A 16,725-nucleotide genomic window follows, 5' to 3' on the forward strand; every position below is an offset into this window, starting at 1 on the left:
TTCTAAGAGCAGTCGTAGGGTCAGTATTGCCTCACAAATAACTCATTTGCGAAACAATATTGTAGATGAGGGATAAACCAAATGAAGTAGCACATAAAAAAAAAAAAAAAAAAAAAACAGATTAGCCTTGCATTCGGGACGGCGGTAGCTCCAGTCTTCATTCGATCATCCTGATTTCGATTTTCCGTGGTTCCCTAATTGTATCAGGCGAATGCCAGATGCCTCCTACTTTAATGCTGCGGTCGATTATCTATCACACCTTTATCAAACTAGACCTCTAAGTATGTAAAGGGCCTGTATAATGTGAATTATGTTATTTTTTTGTTCTTAAATTGAATACCACGACATGTAAAATTCTTTGTAAACGTGATCTACGGATGAAGAGAGCTACTAAACTGCTAATACTACTATCGAAATTAAAAGTGTGTCTCTTTTATTTGAGAAATTGTTTAGGGCATTTGCTGACATTCGGCATCACACGTTGCCTTATTCTGAAAACGAATGGAATAGTGTGGCTGATTCAGAGAATCTTTTTTTATTGTAACGAACGAGGGGATGAATATCCCTGACAAGAGGAAGAAGAACAGGAAGTGTTCAGCATGCTTCTCTGCAGTGTCATACAAATATCGTGAACCTTGGGAAAGTATTTCTAACAAATCGAAAAGACGGCGGATTAAATACCTCGTCTGCACACGATTCTTAAATCAACCTTGGAAAATGATCAATCTCTTCGTTTTGTGTAGCCAGGGTAGGCACGAAAGGACTTCGGACTTGGCACATTTTCTATATAGTAACGCGCCTGCTCCTGAATTCTAGGCTGTCGCCCTCATCTTCCTACAAGTCTCCGTGATGACGACATTAGTGAAAGATGTTGGCTGTCGCTAATATACTCTTCCATACTTCTTTCCCGGAAAAGAGAGAGATGAAGGACGGAGCTGGAACGTTGCAAGCTGTTTCATCACCCGCGGCCTGAACACGCCTGCGACGTGTGCAGCGTCACGTTCTGACAGCCTGCCTGCCTACATGCACGGCCACCTCTCCCCTAGACCGATTTCACGCGCCGCTATCACGCTGACATTCTCAGAACAAATAAGACCGTGCGTTAGTTACACGACTTGGTCGTTCTGTCCTATGAAGGATGTTATCCGCTCAAGGGCGCCCATGCAATAGTTCATGTGTGTGTGTGTGTGTGTGTGTGTGTGTGTGTGTGTGTGTGTGTGTGTGTGGAAGACGAATGGCGACTCCTAAGTTGCATTAAAGGTTCCAGGCCTGAGTCTGTTAAAAACCTACGTAATGCCGACTTTTAAATCACTTTCTTGGAAGAAAAATTCCTGACTTCACTATATATTTCCCTTTCTCTGAGAGCTAGGGGGCCAGGGAATGCGGGTGCAGCATTACATGGGTAATCGTCCGAGTAGCCCACGAAATCTTTAAGCAATAATCTCGTCAAGATGTCCATTAAAGTCAGATATACTTTGCGTCACGTGAGAGTAGGAGAGTCAAAACATGTAGTAACGCGTGACGTTATCTCGAATCGAGATTTTTTTTTGTATTGCGACCTTTGCTGAGCGATTGACACTGTATAACAATCAATAGGTAATGAGTTTTTTTTTTTGACTTAGCAGTTCATAATGCTCCATTATTTGTGATTTTTTTTCTTTGAAAATGATAGTAAGTTCTGTGTTGCTCAAGTACGCGGTCAAGTTGTAATCGAGTGCGGGTCCTCTTTAATTATAAAGAATTGACCTAAAACTGATAATCCATAATCCGGAGCTGGTTTGGGAAACATTCTAGAGAGCCACGGCCAAACTTTGTTGTAAACCGATCGCGAGCGGACTTTGAAATAATGGCGCGAAGTTTGAAATACGCGGGAGACCATCGCGCGTTATAGTCGCGTGGAGGAATAACTGATACTCCCCGTAATTTCTTGACACTAACTTGGTAATAATTATTAAAGAACTATTGGTCACGGAATAGTCGATTGATTGATACGTTGCGTAGCAACCAACAAACAGATTGTAATGGAATTACCGGAGCGATCATTCCAATCATTGGTGACCACTACAACGCACACCAGAAAACTAACTACTCTCGTTGTGAATAACATTTGGAACGGATGAGTTTTGTTCCAGCTCCTTGGGATCAGTAAACTTCATCCGAAGTTGGAACTTTATTATAAACTGTGTCGTGTTCCCTCAATTTAATAGCTCGATAAAAATTATAGCTTACCTTACAATTTTCACCTTTTGAAAAAAAGAGCAGTTACCTTTTTAGAGAAATGTTTCAGCTTTAGTCATCAATCTTCACAAAACGGAGATAAGGTTGACACTCACGCTCAGCACTACGTCATCGTGATCAACCACATATGTGCCCCTTCTCCCTCCTTTTTGTTGAAAGCTCTGAGATATAGCCGCGGTGCGACAAAGGAAGAAGGAAGAGGGTTTAGACAACCGAGGATAAAAGAAGGAAACGACGACGACGGAGCAAGAAAGAGAAAGGAGAGGGGAGGTCACACGGCACCCCTTGCCCCGGGTATAGGCGCCCTTGTATTCGCTTCTCAAGAGCGTCGCAAACTCTGTTCGTCGTACCCACATCCAGAGCCGTAACGAGGTTATCCTGCGCCCTTGTCAGAACTGCCAAGGCCTGCACACACACCCCAACCTCATCACCCCCTCCCACCAAGAAAAATCTACAAAACGTGTATTTCTATACACACTTAGGAAATTTTGTAATTTGTAAGCTAAGTATAATAAAAATGAAGCGTTACTGGAAAATACTAGTTAAATGAACCATATAAATGGAAACCTGAAGAACGTAGTTAATTCCAATCCAAAAGAAGCGTGAATACTATCGACCTATCCGTTTAGTAAGTCACGGTAGCGAAATACTTACTCGAAGAATGGAAAAATTGCTAGAAGCCTACCTTGGAGAAGATCAGTTAGGATTTCGGACAAATGTCGACACACGCGAGGCAATATTGACCCTACGACTTGTGTTAGAAGATAAGTGAAGGATAGGCAAACCTACGTTTATAGCATTTTTAGACTTTGATAAAATTTTTGACAGTGTTGACTGGAATGCTCAATTTGAAATTCTGAAGGTAGCAAGGATAAAATAAGACTGAAGTATAAGACTCGATAGGCATGAAAAGGAAGCAGTGGTTGAAAAGGGAATGAGACAGTGTTGTAGCCTATCCCTGGTCTTATTCAACCAGTACGTTGAACAACCAAAGAAAAATCTGCAGAAGGAATTAATGTTCAGGGAGAAGAAATAAAAACTTTCGGGTGCGCTGCTTACATTGTAATTTGTCAGAGATATCAAAGGACTTGGAACAGCAGTTGAACGGAATGGACAGTGTCTTGAAAGGTGAGTATAAGATGAACATTAACAACAGCAAAACAAGAATAATGGAATGTAGTCGAATTAAATCAGGCGATGCTGAGGGAATCAGATTAGGAAACGAGACAATTAAAGTGGGAGATAGGTTTTGCTGTTTGGGAGCAAAATAGATGATGATGGCCGATTTAGAGAGGATATAAAATGCAGACTGACCATGGTAAGAAAAGCGTTTGTGAAGAAGAGTAATTTATTAGCAGAGAATTAAGATTTCAGTCCTGGGAAGTCTTTTCTGGAAGTATTTGTGTGTAATGTAATCTTGTGAGGAAGTGAAACACGGACGGTAAACAGTGTAGAGAAGAAAGGAATAGAAGCTTTTGAAATGTGATGCTAGAGACGAATGCTGAAGATTAAATGAGAAGGTATGAATCAGAATTGGAGAGAAAAGAAATTTGTGGCACAACCTGATTATAAGAAGAAAGGAAGATTGAGTTAACGTCCTGTCGAAATTGAGATCATTAGAGACGGAGCACAAGCTCGGATTGTGTCAAGGTTAGAGAAGGAAATCGGCAGTGCCTTTTCAAAGCAACCATCGCAGAATTTGTGTGGAACGATTTAGGGAAATCACGGGAAACCTAAATGTCGATGGCCTGATGCGGCTTTGAACCGTCATTCTCCCAAATGCAAGTCCAGTCTGCTAACCATTGTGCGGTCTCGCTCGGTACTAGAAGAAGCGATAGGCTGATGGGACACATTCTAAGACATCAAGGGATCACCAATTTAATACTGGAGGGAGATTGGGGGGAAGGGGGGTAAAAATCGTAGAGAGAGATCAAGAGATGAATGTAGTAAGCAGATTTAGAAGGATGTAAGTTGCAGTAGTTATGTGCAGATGAAGAGGCTTGCAAGGAATAGAGTAGCATGGAGAGCTGCATCAAACCAATCTTCAGACTGAAGACCACAACAACAAGAACAACATAAATGAAATATACTGATCACAAAAAATTAGCTACATTATTCTAATAAATAAATTACAAATTTCATAAACTTTCTAATAAAAATGAAAGTAAAAATCTATTTCTTAATGTTCATCGCAGCCACTGATTTTAGTACGATGTATATTAAAGAACAGATTTTATTTACTCCTTACAAATTATTAATTCGAAATAAAAGAGAAAGAGTTATAATTAAGTGTTGAGTCAATATTTCCTTTGGCTGGCCTAAGTGGCCGAGCGGTTCTAGGCGCTTCAGTCTAGAACCGCGCGACTGCTACGGTCGCAGGTTCGAATCCTGCCTCGGGCATGGACGTGTGTGGTGTCCTTAGGTTAGTTAGGTTTAATTAGTTCTAAGTTCTAGGGGATTGATTACCTCAGCTGTGAAATCCCATAGTGCTCAGAGCCATTTGAACCATTTTGAGTATATCCTTTCCAAGAATTAAGTTTTTAATATAATCGTATTTTCCATTGATTTTCAGCGAATCAAACGCCTGATTATGTCATTCAAGTCAAATTTAGTAGCTGTGTTGTATACTGTTGAGAAGATAACTGAATTTGGCAGTCTGCTTCACATGTGGTAGACTTTAAGTAGTTTTTCATTTTGAATTCGGTGGAACTGTGTTGACAAGATGCAGCACTTAATGGAATTTTCACAAATATTCTCAAAGCCACTCCGATGTTTCTATAAGCATCTCGCAACCGAACTTCAATATATCCAGATGGGTTGCTGTGTCAGTGATCTTTATCAGGTTTTGTCACTGGAATTTGGAAGCCACTATTTTTTTTAATTACCTCAGTTGTATCGATGTTTGTGTTATATTAAGCACCAAGACCTGCTTTATATTTTTCCGAATAAGATACAGAGCTCTCATTTGCGGTGTCCCCAGCAGTAATTAAATTGAGATTAACTGCATAAATAACTAGGGTGAGAGGAGTGGAAAGGAATCGGGTTGGGAAAGAGATAGGAAAGAAATAATGATTTCCAGCCACAACGGGCATTGCAACAATGCAGCGGCGAGAGTTGAAAATTTGCGCTGGATCTTTATACACACACATCAAGCCTTTTTCTTGTGTTGTAAAATAGTCAGGACACGACAGGAAGATAATAATATTTGTTGTTCGTTTTTGACACGTGTATACATGAGATGCAAGAAGTATAATGAATAGGTCTCTGGCAGAACACGCTGAGCTACCGTGCCGGCAGCCACCTCGAGCATCCGTACACGCTTTTTCGTCAGACCGTAATTCCCGCTCGCCGCACCGCGACGTCCCCCAGTTAACCCCTGCTCGCAGATTAGACTCATGTAGCAGTTCGGGCGTCAGTTGTGCATCCGCACTGAAACTTTCTCATCAAACAGCCATCGCGTCCGCGGAATTATAAATATGACAGATGTCTGTTGCCTGTTGTGTTGAACACGTCCGACAGAAAAGACACCACTCATATATATAATGATATTAAATGGTTCGTTATATGTGAGTTATGTTTCCCTGTTCACTTGCTATTGTATAAGCGTTCTAGCTTCGACCATTTCACTCCAGTCCTTAGTAGACAGTAAACTGGCTAAAATCGGAAGCCTGTGGTCAAACAGCGTATTTGCTCCAGCAGCCGCTCACCAATACCGTAGCTAGTAGCACAAAAACTCGATTGTTTACCATAAGTTGACTGAATAAGAATTATAGTAATACCTTCAGCTAGCTGCTAACAGGCGTTGATATCGAACCCCGGGATCTTCTGCCTACGTGGCAGACCCTCTATTCATTATTTATTTATTTATTTATTTTTACGTAGGATAGCTAACCTTCTGACCGAACACGCTGAGTTACCGTGCCGGCTAAAATTAAGCGGTGGCGGATTTCGAATCCAGGACCGAGGACGTTTTGATGTCTAATCATCCATCTGAGCCACAGAGGGCACAGAGGATAGCGCGAGTGCACGGACTATCTCGCGCACGCCTCCCGCGAGACCAACATTCTCACCTTTGATGTCCACACACTACATTCGCAGTGTCCCACCCCATGTAAGCAGGAGATCCCGGGTTCGAGTCCCGGTCGGAGCACACATTTTCACCTGTCCCCGTTGATATATATCAACGCCTGTTAGCAGCTGATGGTATTAATATAATTCTAATTTCGTTCTAGACGGCTGCAGGTCAACAATGGTGTCTGTTCTCCGGGACATGTCCGAAAGACCAGACACCATATCCATATAAGTATATAAGTTAACTGCGTTGGCGACAGCTGTGTGAATCAAGGACACTGTTGACAGAATACCCCTTCTGACGCCTATCCTTTATAATGTCACTTGGGGAACGTCCATTAATTACGTGAGCTCAAAATGGGGGTTGATGGGTCCAGGAAAATCTCGTTTAAAAGTAGGGGATGGCGGAGTGAAAATCTCACGTCAACTCTTTTAATTCTGAGAATATACATTATTAGAACGGGCAGTATTAAAGTGCCCACCAGTCTTTATGGCCTCTGAACTGAACTGACTGTTTTACACGTTTGCATATCTGGGATTCCTCGGTCTGAAACAGGAGCCTCACAAGTGTCAGATTTCATCCAGGGAGATCTCTGCCACGCCAGTCGAAATCCTACGTTTCTGTCGATGAGTCAGTCGTGATGTTCTGCAACGCATATAAAGCCTATGTTATTGTGTTCAACATGAGTTTGTATGAAAACTTTTACAATGCTTATGTTAAATGGGATGCTAACAAGTCAAAGCACACGTGCGAACAAAAAGTCTTGTATGTTTGTGGAAGGAAGCAAAGCTGAAGTTCACCGGAAAGAATTCTGTTACTGATCATACAAGTGAAGACGTTGAAAGACTACTGGCAAGAACACCCTCAGTGATGGTGTAAATCAAGAGACTGAAAAGCTACGTTATACAAATTATGTTGTCTTTCATCTGCAAAGTAAGAAAATGCTCAAAGACATATCATTGTATGAGGATCATTCATAAATAAAAAGAGACAAATTGGTCTCGGGAAAAAACTGTCAGTAGGGCAAGTTTGGTACTTTTATGGCTTTAAGTTGGCATCACTGGGATGAGCCTTGATCCAAATTGTTCTAAGCACTATGGGACTGCTGAGGTAATCATTCCCCTAGACTTAGAACTACTTAAACCTAACTAACATAAGGACATCACACATATCCATGCCCGAGGCAGGATTCGAACCTGCGACCGTAACAGCAGCGTGGTTCCGGACTGAAGCGCCTAGAAGCGCTCGGCCACAGCAGCCGGCTGAGCCTTGATCAGCTGATGTATCAACATTGTTTTGTTTATAGCCTCAAAAATACATTTCAAGATGGCGACTCCGCTTGAAATGCCCACATTAGTTGAACAATGTTCTGTTATTCGTTTTTCACTTGCCGAAGGCCAGAAACCGGTGAATACATACTATAGAATGTCTAAAGTTTATGGTGAAGGATGTATGAATCGTGTAAATTTTTACAAGTGGGTAGAGCAGTTCCAAAACGGTCGCGACTCACCGTTCTGGCCGACCAGTTACAGTTTCAGCTTCCTCATTTCAAAATCGAACTGATGACATTATTCGTGCCGACCAGTGTGTGACTGTGGAAATGATAGTTGATAAGGTTCAAGTTACTACTGGTACAGTTCATAACATTATCTGTAACAAGCTGAAGTACTGCACGTCATGTGCAAGATGGGTCCCAAAGGAGTTGACGCAGCTACACATGGACACAAGGTTGAGAGTGTGCACAGAGCTAAAGGAACGTTATGAAAGAGAAGGTCAGCACTTCCTCAAGAAAACTGTGATGAAACTTGGGTTCACTATTACGAGCCAGAATCAATAGAACAAAGCACGGAGTGGAAGCACCACAACTCACCTGTCAACAAAAAAATTCAAAACCTTAGCACCACCAGGAAAAGTCATGTTGATGGTGTTTTGGGATGATGAAGGTCCAGTTTTTTGTGATTATCTCAAAGAGCAGCGTACAATGAACGGCCAATAGTATTCGGATTTGCTTTTAAACAAGGTGAAGGAGGAGAGGTGTATTTTCAAGCAAGACAACGCACGTCCTCATATTTCTCAACTCATCTGTGGGAACATCGACAAAATGGGCTGGGAAGTACTGCCTCATTCCACTTACACTCCTGACTTAGCTCCTAGTGATTTGCATTTGTTTGATGCACTGAAGGAGGCATTACATGGGAAGAGGTTCCAGAACAAAATGAGGACGTGAAAAAAGTTGGTTAGATATTTGTTCAAACATCAAGATAAAGAGTTCTTTGCAGACGGAATAAAAAAGATTGTAGCCTATTGGAAAAAAGTGCACATCTGTTCTAGGGAATTGTGTTGAAAAGTATAAAAAGTATTATTTTGTAAAAATAAACGCTTTTTTCACCAGACCAGTTTGTCCCTTTAATTACTGAAAGGCCCTTGTATATAATATACCAATAACTTTTAGGGGCCCGCCAAGACGATTAATACTGTCTTCGTGGAGCCATTTCGTCCGTCTGTCTCTGTTTGTCCGAATACAACTCAGAGCTGGCATGTTTAAAATAGTGTTTTTAATCACATGTTAAAAAAGCTCTATAATAATCCTTCTCAATGTTTAAAATAAATAAAAAATAATTTTCACGTATTTACCTAGCTACGGGATAAACCTCAGAGGGTTCCCCCAAATCTCACCAATGGGCGTACATAAAAAAAAAACTTCAGGTAATTAATGGACGAAAAGACAGTGCGACAGCAGGATGCCTTTACTGTCTCGGGCCAAGGGAATGGCTTCTTCCAGCAGGTAGAGGACAGGAACACGAGTGGCAAAACTCATTTATCTATTTCGGTTAATTCTTAAGTCGTTTTTCTTTTTTTTTTGTGATCGTTTTTTGCGTCCCATCCTGCTGGCGCCCTTGGGGGATGCCTATCTCGCCATGTCTCGGTGCTCCCTGTTTACAACTACATACGTATCAACAACTGTAAAGTACATAACAGAGGGTACTTAACGTGGTACCACATGGTGAAATTTCTTCCCGTATAAGTAGGATATGGTTGTGCGAAGAATGACCACTTAAACGCCTCTGTGCGTACTGTAATCAGTCCGATCGTGTCTACGTGATCATCACGGGAAAGATACGTACACGGCCGAAGATTGTCTCTAGATCTTTCACTTACCTAAGATATTTTGTGTCTACGCTTTCGTGGAATAATTGGCGTCTCTTTTCAAGCTGCAGCATTTCTGCGACGGTCTCTCACGAGTCAGGCAAACCAGTGACCATTCGTGTCGCTCTTCATAGCATACGTAAAACATCCCCCGTTGGTATGAGTCCCACAATCTTGACCAATAATCTAAGACGTGACGCACAACCGGTCTGACTGCATTTTTCCATATTATGCCAGCTAGTAAAGAACCAAAGTATGACATCTGCTTTACCTACGAAAGCCCATGTGAAACAAATTTCGCATCCCTGTGAATTGACGACACCTAGGTATTTGTATGATCTGACTGATTCCAATTGCGACTCAGTATGGTGATCATAGGATACTATGTTTCTGCATTTTGCTAAGTTCATAATTGTACGTTTTTGAACATTTAAAACAAGTTGCCAATCCTTGTACCATTTTGAAACCTTATGAAGATCTGACTGGATTTTTGTGCTGCTCAGTATTTTTTAGTACTTCATTATAGATAACTGCAACATCTGCAAAAGTCTGAGGTTCCTATTAATATTGTCTAAAAGGTCATTAACATATAACATGAGCAACGAGAGCCCCAAAACACAATTGCTTGAGACACGGCTGAAATTACTTCTACTTCTGTCAATGACTCTCTGTTCAAGATAACATGCTGCGTCTTCCCCAACAAAAAATTCTTAATTCCAGCCACAAATTTCGTTACATACCCCACATGATCGAAATTTCGTTAATAAGCATTAGTGTGGTACTGATTCAAGTGCTTTTCAGAATTCAAGGTACTGATTCTAATGCTTCTCAGAATTCAAGAAATTCTGCATCCATTTGATTGCCTTGATCCATGACTGTCGGGATGTCATATGAGAAAAACTAATTTTCGCTTATAGGCAGCTCCTTAGTAGTGTACCGTGAGCTCGCTTCGGTAAAGAGAGAAATTTCGTTTACTTTTTCTTCTTGTCATTTTATGCAGTGCTTGTACATATGATACATTGAAGAAATGGGACGATGGCTGAACACTGCAATCTTAACAACCATTCGATACAATTTTTGATAACGTGTGGGTACTGTATGAACAATATAGAATAGTAGTGTCAGTGCAAGAACTCTTATTCTCCTGCTATCACTTCTTTCACCTCTGGCTATGAGCTGTATGTGTATATAATGGCAACAGGTACCGTGCTTTGAAACTACTGAACATCACCTCCAATAGAACCATCCGCAGGCACACACCTGCCTTATGTGAAATGGAAGACGCTGAGCAGACTGAGAACTGGGGCATCACGATACAAAGTCAACCTCAAGAAATGCGGCCTCAGCAGCGACCAGACTTGGAAGTGTGGCGATCTACTGGACCAACAACATTAGGTAACCTGCGGTGTACTGCACTACCAGTGATCTTGGTGCAGCTAACACAATAGCAGTCAACAGTGCCAGCCACTGGGCTCTCCACAGAATATGAAGAGAATTATCTTGCTGTTTATTTGTTCCTTTTTTATCTTCCTGTCGGTATTTTACAAATTCTCGTTGTACAATTAATTCCTGTACCGGTATTTTTATTGTTGCTGCTTTCTGTCTGTATTTTACTGAATTTTCTCTGCAACGGATTCTTTGTATATAATTAATTTCCATGTTATGGTATTAATGCTCTGCCAGTATTTTAATAAATTCAAGCTCAGAACTTTAAAATAAACAGAATTATGATTAATGAATATATTATGATGTTCAAAGTCAACTTCGGTTTGAGGAGATCTTTACTTTCCGCGCACTTTTGACACTGTTTTAGTACAGTTTACTAAACATTCTCGCAGAAGAATATCGATTCACCGATATAATGGTGCCCATGCTGCAGTAAGTATTAAACATACGTTGTTTCCGAGCCAGTATCATGGTCCGTTTCACGCACGACGTATATGACTTAGTCAAGTGCGATGCTAATCTCTGAAGCTGCACACACAAACGAAAGGAATGGCATTCGTTCTTGCACTTTCTGCACAGTCTTTGGCAGTATTCCCCGGATACCCCGCCAAGTGCCCCATTTGATACACTACCAAAAATAAAACAGCGGCGCTATCGTCTAATATATACTACAGGCTGATAGCACTTCGTTAGTAAAATCAAACTAGCTTGCTTCTTCACGCTACCACCATCTTCGCTACCATTAGCTGTAGACTTATGTTGGATTCCATGTGGCTATTTCAACAGTATTATCGACCTTACAAGCCGAGGAAAGAAATTAAGGAAGTCAGGTCATTCCGAAAATGAGACAGGACTTTTACTTATTTCCCGTACATGATTTTGTTATGACTGCACCCATATTTCAGAATTTCGCCATACCATTATTCTAATATTCAGTGTTCTGGTACATAAAAGTAAGTTAAAAGTGATACGACGCTATTCGTTGCAACAAGGGATTATGTAAACGGATTTTTTCGTTCAGGATCGGAAGGTAAGTAATGCTTGCACATAAAAATAATGATCGAGTGAAATGACACAGTGGTTCAGGGACTGGATTCGTATTTAGGAAGAGTGGAGTTCAAATTCCCTTTCGAGCATCCACATTTGGGTTTTTCCTCGGTTTCTCTAAATTACATATAGACGATGCGGAGATGGTTTCTTTGAAGAGCCAGTGGCCCATTTCCTGTTTCATGATCAATAGCGCCGTACTCAATTTGTCATCTTTTTTCGGAGCAGCGCTGAGTAGAATAATCACACACAGCTCAGCAGCTAAAAAGAAAGAAGAACGCTGAGTGTGAAGAATCTCTGCAGACATCTTCATGTAGTGCATTTTCGAAAGCTGCACACAAATGTAGCTGGAGGAGGATATAAAGTTACCGATAGCGAACAAAAACATTCTGAGGCGAAATAAAGGCATAACATTGGGCAGCAATAGGTTTCTAGTGGCCTGACAAGTAGGTGGCATAAAAGCCTTCTTTTTTTGTTTATATTCGGACCACACAAAACACGGGCTAAATGTCCAGTCTCTAGGAGTAAGCCGCGAAGACAACATCTATCACACCACAGGTAGGTGCGTGGCAAAGGAGTCCATGCAGCAGCACATATTCCCATCTTAAGGTGTAATGCATTTTGTTATTGTGTGGTCTTCAGTCCAAAGACGGGTCTGATGCAGTTCTCCATGCTACTCTAACCTGTGCAAGCCTCATATCTACATCTACATCGATTCTCCGCAAGCCACCGTACAATGCGTGGCTGACAGTACCCTGTACCAATACTTGTCATTTCCTTTCCTGTTCGCAAATAGAGCGGGGGAAAAACGACTGTCAATATGCCTTTGTATGAGCCCTAAATCCTCGTATCTTATCTTCATGGTCCTTATGAGCAATGTATGTCGACGGCAGTAGAATCGTCCGGCAATCAGCTTCAAATGCCGCATCTATAAATTTTCTCAAGAGCGTTTCTCGAAAAGAACGTCGCCTTCCCTCCAGGGGTTCCCATTTGAGTTCCTAAAACATCTCCGTAACACATACGCGTTGTTCGAACCTACCAATAACAAATCCAGCAGTACGCCTCAGAATTGCTTCAACGTCTTCCTTCAATCCGACCTGGTACGGATCCCAAACACTCGAGCACTACTCAAGAATAGGTCGCACCAGCGTCTTATATGCTGTCTCCTTTACAGATGAACCACACTTTCCTAAAATTCTGCCGATAAATCAAAGTCGAACCATTCGCCTCCCCTACCACAGTTCTCACATGCTCGTTCCACCTTATATCGCTTTGCATTGTTGTGCCCAAATATTTAAACCACTTGGCTGTCTCAAGCATGACTCTAGTAATACTGTACCCGAACATTACAGTTTTGATCTTCGTACTCATCCGCATTAGCTTACATTTTCCCACATTTAGAGCTAGCCGCCATTCATCACACCAACTGGAAAAGTTGTCTAAGTCGTCTCGTATCTCCCTACAGTCACTCAAATTCGACACCTTACCGTACACCACGGCACCATCAGCAAACAACGGCAGATTGCAGCCCACCCCGTCCGTCAAATCACTTACTTATATAGATAACAACAGCAGTACTTTCACACTTTCACGGAGCACTTCTCGCGATACGCCAGTCTCTGATGAACACTCGCCATCGAAGACAACATACTGGGTTCTATTACTTAAGAAATCTTCGAGCTGCCCACATATCTGTGGACTTACACTATATGCTCACACCTTCGTTAACAGCCTGCAATGGGGCATCGTTTCAAATTCTTTCCGGATACCTAGAAATATGGAATCTGCCTGTTGCCCATAACCTATAATTCCCGGTATACCATGTGAGAAAAGGAGAAGCTGAGTTTCGCACGAGCGATGCTTCCTAAAACCGTGCTGATTCGTGAACATAAACTTCTCAGTCTCAAGAAAGTTTATTATATTTGAACTGCGAGTATGTTCAAGTACTCTGCAGCAAACAGATGTTAGGGATGTTGGTCTATAATTTTGCAGTTCTGTTCTTTTACCTTTCTTATATACTGGAGTCACCTGCTCTTTTTCCAGTCGCTTGGGGCTTTGCACTAGGCGAGAGATTCACGATAAATGCAAACTATGTAAGGGGCCTATGCAGTAGAGTCTTCCTCGTAAAATCAAAGTGGGATTCCATCCGGACTTAGTGATTTATTTGCATTCAAGTCCTTCAGTTGTTTCTCTACGACAGGTATGCTTAACGCCGTCCACACGCGAGTCTGTCCGGTGGTCAAATGACGGTATGTTTGTACGATTCTCCTGTGTCAACGTATAAGGTGGCAGAATAAATGAAGGTCAATTTCGCACCTTACATGAGAGTTTTATACATCGTAATGGGAAGGTGAATAAGACACCTAACTTACCTCGACGGTAATGAGCAGATTTGCCTATAACGAGCCACCAGAAGTAGGACATAAAGAAGCTTTAGAAAACTGCGTTTGGGAATTCCAAATGGTTACGAACAAAACCAGTGACGTAGTTTATCACGTGAACGGCGAGTGATACACATGTGATGTACGTATATAACTTTTAGGTGTCTGGAGTGGACACGAAACGTCCGATTGGTGGTAACGAACAAGGAAGGAGTGAAGTGTCGAGATTTCGACGCAGTTTAATGGTAGGGCCCTTGCGATTGAAAGAGAGAGTTTCAACAAAAATAAGAGGATCGTTACTGTTGGTCGATAAAAGCCATGGAGAACGAAAGAACCCAGGTGGGGAGACAGTTCGGCTACGAGAAAGACAGGGCCGAAATTTTTCGAGGACTCTTGTCTGAACTGTCGTCAAGTGCAGAATGCGGCAGCTAACGCTCTGTAGGACACAGGAGAAATTTGTGTGAACGCTGCACTCATTGCGGCTAACATTCAGCTACATATTACTGTGGAGAAATGAACAAGCCAGTTAGTTAACTGCTCTTGCGAGGACTGAGAGGGCATTTTAGTATGCACGTTGCTCCAGCCAAGCGCGCGCATATCGCCATATTCCAAGACCAGGGATGAGTACATGTTTTCTCGCATAACGAGAAACATAGGGAGAGTTTCTGCTGTAAAAGTCAACAAAGGCTTAATTAGTTTTTAATGGAATTTCAGAGGATGAGACAGCCATGCAGATGACAGGTCATCGCAGCTAAGGTAAATACTGCGAGCAGAGGCGTAAACTTGTTGGTTCACCAGCTTGTATCCACTGTAAAGCCGAGCGATCTTGGGTAATCTTTTGCTCAACTTGACACAAAACTAACCATCCTCTGTAGACTTGATTGTCATCCTAAATAGTACCGAACTTTTAATCGGAATCGGATGATTTATCGTAGTACTGGCCAACATCATGACGCAGTCGTAAGAATAATTTTGTCAAGAAACTTCTAGTTAAAAATTTACCATTGTTGTGTTTAGGATTATTTCACTTTCTGACGACGATATGCGTTCGTTTGACATCTGTCGTAACATTACCATATTGTAAACTGTGTAAATGCGTGATTTCTGTGATAAGATTGCAACATTGAACCAAAAATGTTTACAGCTCACACAGTTGTTGTTCTATCCTCAACACCTTACAAACGTTTTCTTGAATGTGAAATTTGAAACTTCAGCTTTCGTTTTGCCATCTTCAGCTGCCACATCACACTGGTCAACAAGAGGCTGAATGGATGCCTTACACCGGTTTAGCGATTTTACATACGACCAGAATTTTCTCGGTTTCTCCGCCAGACCTTTTGCTAAGATGTGACGGTGGTAGTTTTACGCTCGCGCATAAATCTTTTCACAGACTCACGAATTTCTACTAAACTTCACTTGTCATCTTTTATGTGTTCTCTTTCGAACCGAGAGTGCAACAGCCTCTGTCTCCTCAGCATCCGCCGAATTTCGTTATTAAACCATTCTTTATCCAATTACTAGTCACATAACTCCCCTGACCACGAATTACAGTCTGCTTAAACTTTGCCCATAAGTCCTCTTCATAGATTTTACAGGAACTAAGTGATTCCAATTCACTGTCTAAGTGAGATGTTAATAACTGTTTATCTGCTCTCTCTAGCAGAAACACTCTCCTGGCCTTCTTGGCTGATTTATTAACTTTCGTAATCAAAGTTGCTATAATGACGTCATGATCGCTAATCCCCATTTCTACACTGACATTGTCGACAAGGTCCGGTCTATTTGTAGCTATAAGGTCTGAGATATTTCCATTGCGTGCCAGCTAGCTCCTCAAGACAGTTTTCAGAAAATGTGTTCAAAAGTATTTCGCGTGGCTGGCTGTCTGTGCCCTCCTGCAATGAATCCATAGACATCCCAGTCTATACTCGGCAGGTTAAAGTCACTTCCAACAAGTATTGCATGATCTGGGTATTTAAGCGCTGTTGACCGTAGACTTTCTTTGAATGACTCTAGAACTGTCACAGCAGAATCGGAGGGGGGGGGGGGGGGCTTTAAAAACATCCAACAATTAACTTGGTGTCACCTAAACCTGCGCTGCAGGGCTCAATAACGGGTATGGAAGGAAAAGGATTTCTGTAGGATGATGGACGCATCTTTTAATGTTATAGAAAGTACTGAATCTGCTTACTGTATTCATCTCTTAGTCTCCCTCAACGATTTTTACCCTCAATGCATCCCTCCAATATTAAATTCGTGATCCCTTGATGGCCCAGAACGTGTCCTGTCAACCGATCTCTTCTTCTAGTCAATTTGTGCCGCAAATTCCTCTTCTCCCCAGTTTTATTCAGTATCTTCTCATTAGCTACGTGATCTACCCATATAATTTTCAATATT

Source organism: Schistocerca gregaria, chromosome 2 (genome assembly GCF_023897955.1).
Source record: "Schistocerca gregaria isolate iqSchGreg1 chromosome 2, iqSchGreg1.2, whole genome shotgun sequence".
Lineage (NCBI taxonomy): Eukaryota > Metazoa > Arthropoda > Insecta > Orthoptera > Acrididae > Schistocerca > Schistocerca gregaria.